Source organism: Thermobia domestica, chromosome 14, assembly GCF_964235325.1.
Source record: "Thermobia domestica chromosome 14, izTheDome1.hap1.1, whole genome shotgun sequence".
NCBI lineage: Eukaryota > Metazoa > Arthropoda > Insecta > Zygentoma > Lepismatidae > Thermobia > Thermobia domestica.
In genome coordinates, this window is record NC_137467.1 from 158,910,555 (window position 1) to 158,921,146 (window position 10,592).

Sequence of the window (10,592 nt, forward strand, 5' to 3'; positions counted from 1 at the left end):
GATCACTAAACAACCTCAAAGTGCTCTTCCCGTGTGGAGGGGGAACTTAGAAAAAATTAGCACATACCTGATTTTTCTGAAGACCGTCCCTAACCAGAGCGAAGTTCACTGTTAGCCGTCCGTCCGTAGAATCAACCGGTGCGGCAGACAAGCCTCGTTTATAAAGGCGCTTCGTCCCACGCATTTCTGCCTTTTCTGACGTAGCTCGAAGGCGACGTCACGAGCCTCATCGAGCATGGGAGAGACTTCTTCACGCGCATGCTCAATAGTGGTTAAGACTTCTAGTATTTCGATGATTTTTCTCTATCACGCCGGGATTGAAATTCCTATTTTACATTTCTTTTTACAGTTTTTGTTTTATACCTGGTTCTAACTACATAATAGATTTCATATATTTATTGCTCTCGTGATATTCCCTAACTATTGCCTCTAGGACCCAGCTCTGTGATCTGAGTAAAATCAAAGCTAGGGTCATACCACTATCCCATGCGTGTGGTTTGGTGTCAATGAGGCATCAGGTTGATAATTCAATCTGGACCTCACCTGACTCCGTTCTCCCTATTTCTCTTTCCCTTACTGCACACACAATTTGAAACGCGCGGGCGTCTCGCCCTATAATTTGGAGTCCGGCTTAGGACTACGAGGCACAACTGTGTAACAGTTATCCGCCGACCTCGGTAAAAAAAAAAAAAAAAGATAAAAAAAATGTCGAAAGTTATCTTTCTAGCATCTATATTCATTTACAACAACGGTTGTCCAAGGCAAGTTGCTGGGAGTTAAAGGGTTAATATAGAACTGGCCTTACACAAGGCGTTAGGAAACTAAAAACAAAACTTTCTTGAGGGATTGGAGATTATGCACGACTAAACTGCAAGAGAGCGTGATTGTAAGATTTCATGTGTCATAACTAACTATAGTACTTTTAAATGTTACTCCATTCCATTAACAAACTAGTAGACTAAACCTATGTAGGATGAAATCTTACAACCGTGGATTCCTTCTAGCTTATAACTATCAAAGGTTTCGTATGAACTCACCATAGTATTTTTTTTTTTTTTTTAACCAATTTCTAACCATATTATTAAGCATGACTTCGAACCGATTATGAGTACAACTTCTAGTATTATAAAGAAAATTTAGATTTTGTGAGTTTACTGATTTGCTAAGTACAATTGTCTTTGCTGTACTGGGTATCATTATAGATATACGTGTCAAAGGTGATTGTCTCAGGCTACTAATTTTATTCAACTATAAATGAAAGAAATTTAACATTAAATACACTTGAACAAGAATAGCGTGAAGCGCTTTAACGTTGGACTGTGATGAACGATAAAATTACAAGAGTAGTTCTCATTGTTTATAGTATAAACCAATTGGGAAAAACATACAATGATTTAGACTAGGACACTCAATGGTGTTGCCTGAAATTTTTTTTTTTTTAAATTATTGCGGGGTTGTGCTTTACAGTTTGTGAATAACCTTTCTTATGTTGTTTCAATATACCAGTTATACTTTATAAATTATAGGCTATACTCTACTTTCCAGAATCAAGTGAATATTTTATAACCTGTAATGTATTGAAAGTATTTGAGTACTCCCTTGAGTAAACCTTTGAAAATAGTTGAGTACTCCATTACATATCTGGTAGTATATTTATTTGTAACATAGAAGCGATTGCATACTAAATGATTATACCGCATATTTAAAATAACTTGAGTAATTATTAACTAACGTTTGAAACAGTTGCTGAATGCTTAATAAATTTTATAAGTGCGTCTATACGCATTTTATATTAAACTCATCCTATTGTTATCACAAAATGCATTTCACATTATTAGTTATCGCTCTTTATAGTGATAATGCAATAAATGTACTATGTTACAAACTTACTGTATAGCTCTGTTCTATACAGGGTAATCATAGTATGTACATGTGTTTTTCTAAACTTCTACTCAGCTTGATTGCTATTTCGACCTCGATTTGGTTTTTCTCATTCTGTGTGGTATGCAATACACTATATACATTGATTACTTTTACGTATATTGATAATATACAGACATTACAAATGATTGGTGCGATTTAGCGCACCTAGAGATTTATATGCCATTACGTTAGCTTTCTTTTTCCATGAGTGGTTCTGTTAGCAGAGGGGGAGTTTGAATGGTTAAAATACTGAGCCTATGGTTAGTGTGTTAGCTTATGCCCTAATGGCCTATGGTAATAACAGATACAAAGTTTAATAATCAGGGATGCAGTTACATTTGCTATAGCAGAGTACATGTTTTTACAGGGGACTACATAACATTTCTTTATAATAATGGGGGAATGTTAGGGGGGGTTTATGGGTTAGTATTGTTAGTATTCCTATTCTTATTATTATTAATAATATTAACATATTTTATGTTTCCTTTTTCTTTTTTTTTTTTTTTTTTAATATACACACCGAAATCGAAAGGGATTTCTTTGCGGTTACAAAGGGAATTTTACGAAGTCAAGTTACGTTATGTTTCATCGTGTTAGTTATAGGATAGATTTTAAACGCAAAAGTTAACCACAACATAAGCTATGGTTGATATATTTTTAAAAACACACCGGAAGTGTGTTCCGTTCTTTCTTTTAATTCTACTAGCCTTGACTGATAACCGGCCTCGGTTTCCGTTGTGGTGAACTTTTCTGTTTTTTCAACCTTAAATGCCTAGTGTAAGGGATTTAGTTATGCGGAGAATAATTCTATATGATGACGTCACGGTGAACTGTTGTTGAGCACAGTTAAATACAATGTGCAATGGGGGATTTAATAAATTACTCCCTTGTCTTTTAGCTTCGGTGTTGGCCAAAAGATAGCTATACAGAGGGTTCCACAACTTACGGTCTGTAACATGGTGGAATGAAAATGTGTAAACTCGATTACCATACTCACGTATAGACTTCATTAAATGTCTGAAAAACAAACTTGTGCTTTTACTTGACCAATTAATAGAAACTTAATTTTTACATTTAGACAATAACTGTCCATGGTTTTTGTTACTGGTCCGCTAGATCGTGGATATTACAATGAAATTGAGTTGTTTCATATATTGAAAAATATTTAAAGTCTCTTGACATTGTTTACAATCTTCTTATGATTTTTCACAACGCTGATTTGAAAGGAGTTTTTATTCCTTTTATTTTGAGTCTTTTCACTTGTCCATTTTTTTTTGTTTGTACTGATACGAGAAGAGTTTTTCACCTGTAAGCAATGAACTGAGGTAAGTCAATGGAAGTCTGTCCATAGATAAACGAGATTTCCTTGTCACTGCAGGATTTTATAAAATTTTGTAGCACAAAGAAAGTTCTGGATCCGGATGGAAATTCAGATTTCAGATCACTGTTGCCCATTACTAAACAGTGATGGATCGATCAATAACAGTAATCGATTACCATATCATCCCTCTGGATCAGCCCTGGATGGGGCCGACATGCGGTGGTCTGGATCCTTGGATGCCTCCAGAACCAGGTCGGTGGGGGGGGGGGGGCTTACTCTAGACATCACACTGGGTAGGCAATGGATATATATATCTGCAATCAAAGAGACTATTAGACTATGTAATCATTAATGCGTTATATAATAACCTTGTCTTATGCAGAGTATTTGTTTACATAGGAAGTCCACCGAATTCCTCTCTTTTTTTTTTAATTGTTTATTATATATATTTATTCAACGGGGCTGACCACACATCAAATCTAAGAAAGATATAGTAATCAATGGAACCTGCAGGGGTTACCCAAAAATGAGGCTATTCGAAGATGAGATTCGAATACAGAATGTTTTTCCTCCAGATGTCCTGAATGTGCTGACCACACATCGTCAGCATCTAGGTATAGAAACCTGTTTAAATATTGTATGTGATTGTAGTAATATTACAAGAATCAATTTTGTATCATTGAACAAATAAACCAGAAGTCTAGAATTGAGTGTATGTGCGCTGACCACACATTATTGTTAGGATGCCTCTTGTGTTCAAGCTGTGACTGTGGATGAAGATCGAACAATGTCACGGTAAGACAAGTTCTTCTCAAATTGATTGATGTACCTAACTCGGCTTGTTTCGTTGTGAGTGGAATGATAATGATGGAGGAAACTGCATTGTTAAATATTCTTTCCACTTACTGTTATGATTAATGGGTGATGAATCATATGGTGAGTAAATCCAAGGTACTTTACAAGATGGGTCAATACCTAGTGTGTTATGACACGTCAGGACGTAATGGCCATATTGACATACATTTGCCGTATCTTTTGTTTCAGCTGTAGTCAGGTTGAGAACTAGAGTATTAAAAGGAAGTTTGAATTTAGCCAGCGTGGCGGAAGTGAACTAATTATACAGCTTGGTATACTGACAAGTGGCTTGGTAAATTATCAGCTCAGCTGACGAATGTTTGGAGGGAGAGAGGGGAAAAAGGGGGTTTTGCATCGCAACTGAGAGAATTCATCTAGTATACTGTTACAGAAGCCAGCTTCAGACCAGTGACATCTCAGCATTGTCAGATAAGTATATTTGCATTGTTTTTCTGATTTAGAAGACAAGAAGTGGTCAGTCGTTCAGATTCTCATGCATGAGTACAAGAAGTCTATTGTATGTCTTTTATACCTTGGAATGTTAATATTATCTACCTTTTCTTTATGATGAGATTTTATTCTAGGTTACTGCGTAAACCACAGAACTAATGATCAGAGTTTAGATTCAATAAGATTTAAATAAATTTAGTTATACCATTGCAAATATGCTAGTTAAGAAAATTAGTTCCAGAGTATCATCAAAATTTTGTTAATGAATTTAACTAAAAACAATACTTGTAACTTATCTAAAGCAGACTAATAAAAGGTTCTGGCAACTAATTGAACTAAACCACAATCAAGGAGAACTGATATAACTTTAAACATGCAAAATTTCATAATGGAACTGCCTTTCTAGCTTTACACTTTATTACACCTTAAGTACTCATAGTGTTCAAGACAAGACGTATCTCACAATGGGGCAATCCAGCACTTGAGAAATGCTCAGTTAACGTGCATATTATTTTTTCACAATTGTAGTGTCTCGCTAAGTCTCTAATAATTTGTTGTCTCAATCGTTATAGGTTTCTTAAAATAATACTGTAGGGTTTTTAATTCTATAAGGTTAATTAAGATAACTGAGTCCCTCAGAGGAGGCCGTCTTATCTTGGGCACATGGTGATTTATCCATTATATTGCATCCTTTTTTTTTGTAAGTAACTTAGGAAGAATAATAAAGGAAAATGTCAAATTTCCCTTTTTTTTTTTTTTTAAAGCAAATTGATACTCAAGTGATTAAAAACTTATAACTTTTAACAGAAGTATAAAAGGAAAACGAATACTCAGTTATTTCCAAGGAGTAGGTCCTTTCACTGCTTTTTACCTGGGCCGGTTCTGCTACTTCGGCTTCTGTAAGGAAAAACCTGAAACAAAAAATTCTCACACCCACACATAGCATTATAGATTGGACGCGGGGACCTGAAGTTGAGTGTAGTGTCCCGGCTTCTTATGAGCCGACAATTTACGAACTTGGCAGTTAGGGCGTGACTAGATTTACCTAGTAGTTTCCTTTGTTTAATTTCTAACTATTAAGTATGATGCCAATTATTGCACTGTGTTAATTTATTAAGTATGATAACCAACGAGTTTAAATAAGATCTTAACTTTGTGGTTCATATTTTTTCAGCTTGTTGGAGTATTCGTATCATCTGTTGCTCGGAGAACGTAAAAGAAGGAGAAGGGAAGACTCACGTCTCCAGAGACAATAGGGGAGGTTTCTTGGTACAGGGTAAGTACTAACTCCTTGAATTGTTAGTGTGTTATCTTTGAAGCATGCATTTCAATTTCTTCACGTCAATCTACCAATTGGTTTTACTAGTGAGTGTTACATAGTTGAGTGCTAACTCGAGTGCAACGAAATCACAGTTCATATCCTCGGAGTATCCCATACTGATTTTATTACTACTGAATTAATTGAGAAAAACAAGAGATCATAATGAACGAGAGTGACCTAAGTTACAAGGTAACAGTGATTATACGAAGTGCGGTTTGCATTACCTGTGATTTTTGTAAGTGATTCCCTAAGGAGAAACAAAATCGTTGCTTAGTGTGTGTCACTCATACAAAAAGTGCGTGAGTCGGGACTCGATCTCCGACTTATCTGTTTCCTTTCAACGTAAGATACAGTTGCGTAACTGCCAATAATTTCCGGTAATTGAGACCATGTTTACAACGATATTAAGTTTGAATTAAATATTTCGGGGCCCGAACTCAGGACCTCTAGTGTAGGTAGTGATGATATGTGATCCACTAAGTGTCCATTGAAAGTATTAGATTCTAACCTACTTTTACACAACCAATTCAGATACAAACTTGCGCTCGTGAGGAGCGATAATTTAGATATAGGATAAAAGGAATGATCCATTAGGGGCTCGAACCAGGGATCGCTAAGAATCAATTGTTTATCTGAGACTATGGTTTATCCCAATCGTAATGATTTATGAGGCAACCTTATTATTATTATTCATTTCGTTGTGACGTCATTTCCCTATTTTCTTACTTATCTATTTTCCCGTTATAAATGTTGGTGTGTATAGAATCTACACGCAACAACATCCTGAGTCCTTGTTAACAGCTGGACTCACTTCCGTCACCCGATAAGAGGTGATTTGCTTTTAGTTTTAAGGCAGAATGAAAGACGAGTGTTGAGGAAATATCTGTGAACATTATAAATATGTGCACCCAAACAAAATGCTATTCGATTAACTTTTAATTTTTAAAGATTACCCTTATATTTTTAAAGATTACCCTTTGTTTATTTTCACAATTTATTTCACTTAAAATTTTAACTACTGTCACGTTCATATATTATATCCTAAAGTTCTTGTGCGCCATACGCTGTTGTGGAGCAGTGCTTTTTCCACCTATTAGACAGGGCCGCTTATGAAGGGGGCCACCAAATTTTGAAAGTCTCCCGACTTATAGTTTTAAATCTTGTGACGGGTATAATCATAAGTTTTATTTTGAATAGCATCGAACCTAATTATGAAATGATGTACACGTACTGATTCGCTTCCAATGTTTTATTGTTATTATTATTATTATTATTATTATTATTATTATTATTATTATTATTATTATTATTATTATTATTATTATTATTATTATTACTATTATTATTATTATTATTATTATTAGTGATAGCGTGGTTTATTACCATTCTGCGGTATATTATCAGCGTTGTGTGTCTTTCAATCGAGCCAAGCGAAGATTTTAACTTGTATGAAGGCAGTTACACAAGGATGATTGAAAACACGAGTATAGTGGTGTAGTGGTAGGACAACATCTTGAATGTTACTATAGCCCACAATGATGTCCTTTTTGTAGCCGTGACTTTACATAACATGGTGATAGTAAAATAATCAAGTTAGTTACAATGAGCGGTTTCTAGCCCATTACCCAATGGTGGGAGGACAGAAAAAAAATGGAGGGGACTCGATCTACCCCCAATATTCTTACAAAATACATATGGTAGCCTTAACACTAACTTAAGTTTATCTTGCCACAATGAAATAATGATACAATATGATACTATCTAGTATTTTGATAAACATAACTGAAAACATTATTCTAAAATGAGCATCACTGTTAATACTTGATCATAATTCATTATTAACTGAACATAACTTAAATCTTACTGACTAAATGTAGCAAGTATAGTACACAAGTAGCTAGTGACATTCTTTTAAGAAAATGGAAGACATAATGTTACATTATGTACAATAGTTTGCCAAAAGGGTCACTTGTGTTCACCCAGAAGGGGTCGCAGAAAAATTTCACTCATATCTATGAATAGCAGCAGTAATAACAGCAGAAAACAACATGTCAGCGGCTAAGGCGTATTTCTCCATATTTCGTTTTCTACTTTATTGTATTTTAGTATATTTTTATTTTATTTTATTTTTTTTTTAATTGTCTTGCCAATATGCTTCCCGCCCGAACTACGCGAAAAAAAAATAAAATAAAAATAATAATTGCTCAAGAAGAAACAAATGGGGTAGGCATTGTGTGGAGTAACCTATGTAAATATCTGGTGGGGGGAATTCCAGCTTTCCCTTTTCTCTCTCTCTTTTTTTTTTAAACAGGCAGATATCCTGGGTCACAGGAAAAACGTCCCGTAAGCATGCGTGTATCCTAAGTAGGCATAAGTTTGTCGCGGAACAACCCAGAGCGGGCAATATTGACTCTGCTTTACTTTCCAGGTTAATGCAGTCCTAGACACAAAGAGGGAGAGCGGCGAGTTTCTCGCAAGAGAGAAATGAAATAGTCAGGCGGCGGCTACGGATGGAATCCTATACTGTGACTGAAGAGTTTGCATCTGCAACGACGTTTGCTAAAAGTCGGAGTTACATATTCAAGGCGTTATACCTGTACGTATTAATGTTAGTAGCTACTAATAATATTTTACTTTTCGGTTATGTCAACATTTATTTTCCTTTTAGGTTCTCTGTGTTTGGCAGCATATTGGGAGTCCTATAGGAGAAGAAGAAGGGTAACTCATTCGTGCCCGGGCACATTCACACAAAGAACAAAAAAAAAAAAAAATATTCATCCCAATATGTTGGCAAAACATTTATTTTGGTATTAATCCGACATAACTTTTCTGTGACGCGTCAAACTTTTCCTTGGTATTGTAGTTATGGAAGGTTTGGTAGATGTGGTAGGGCCCTAGTTTTAAAACTGACTTATTTGCTCCTCAGACCACGTATTAGCGCCGCCCACTAGGATGACTGCCTATTTCCATAGTAGGCCATGGGTGTTTAATGCCGCATCGAATGGAGAGGAGAATGGATTCCAGGAAGTAACTTATTGTTTTTAAGTTGATGAAGAGTATATTATAACTTTTTGTTTGTTTTTAATTTCACAATGTATTCTTTTCAGGCTCTAGCTATAGCCCTGTATGCACGTGTTCCGGTATACCAGAGGTCTTGCATCACTACAGGTACTCCACTTTTGAGTGGTCTATGTGATGTAGGCAAGAATCGACACACTCACTAATGAATATACGCCAAGTTTTCTTGTTTTCTTTTTTTTTTTTTTTAATAAATTTGTCTAAATTGAGGCGGCGATGCCTCATGATCAACGTGTACTTCACGTTTAACATTCATCGTCCTCACTATCGCTAGAATTTTCCAGCTCGCGTGAGTTGTCTCGGGGGAAATACTTCTTCAATCTTTCAATAGTTACTATCTGAGTGTGGTTAGGGTTTGCTACTAATTCGATTTTACAAGCATTTGTGGGAGAAATACTCCTTAGGTAATACGGTCCCATATACTTGGGAGTTAACTTTGGAGAAATATCCTTCTTAGGCAAATAATTTCTACATAATACTAAGTCACCAACCTTTAGCTTAATAGGTTGTCTAGTGCGATCAACGCGTAATTTAGTCTGCTGCTGTGCATGTGTCATAGCCTTCTGGGCTAGTTTACGGATTAACTTTAATTGTTTCTGATGTTCCTGTATTTTCGTGAATTGATACGGGGTGTCCAATTGAGTGGGAAATCTGGCCTTTTGACCAAAGACAATCTCATATGGGGAATATTTCCTAATAGGGGAGGTTGATATATTATAAGCGTATGCACACAAGCGGACATATTCCGCCCACTTGGTAGGCTGTTTAGCCGTGTACTTAGTAAGGAAACTTGCAATAACAGAGTTGAATTGCTCACACAGTCCGTTCGTTGACGGTTTAAATGCTGCAGTTCGAACATGTTTAATGTCAAATAAGTCATTCAGTTCGGCCATTATCGTTGATAAAAAATTACTTCCTCGATCCGTCAGTACCTCTTTAGGAGGGCCAAAACGCGTGATTAACTCGTCCAACATGGCCCTAGCCACTGTCGGGGCTTTAATATTTCGTAGCGGTACTAATATTGCGAAATGGCTGAGATATTCTATCATAACTAAGATATAGCTGTAGCCTGCGCTACTATGTAGCGGGCCAAAAATATCTAAACTCCAGCGGGAAAACAATTCCTCTTCCACCGGTAGGGGGTGAAGAAACCCTTGTTTCTTTTCTCTAGGGATGTTCACCCTCTGACATTCGTCACAAGAGCGTACGTATTCCTTAACTATTCTTCCCATGTTCGGAAAGTAGTAACGTTCGTTCACTTTAGAGTAAGTGCGAGAAAATCCCGTATGGCCTCCGCACAGCGGAGAGGAATGGACCTCTTGTAAAATGTCGGGGATCGCCTTTTCTGGTATCACTAGTTTCTTATCTTTGTTCATGACTCGATATAACACATCGTCAACCACAACATAGGGTTTTAGAGCACGATCAGTAGGGTTATCTTTTTTCTTTTGTATTAATTCTCTAATTTTATCGTCCTCTTTTTGCATTGTTTTGATATCTATTTTGGGACATAATACTAGGTTGCACACGTCTGCACAATCTTCTTCTTGACCAAATTTGGAGGGTAACTCATCCTTTAGCGGACATCTTGACAAAAAGTCGGCGGTCACGTTATTGCGGCCCTTGATGTGTTCGATTGTGAAT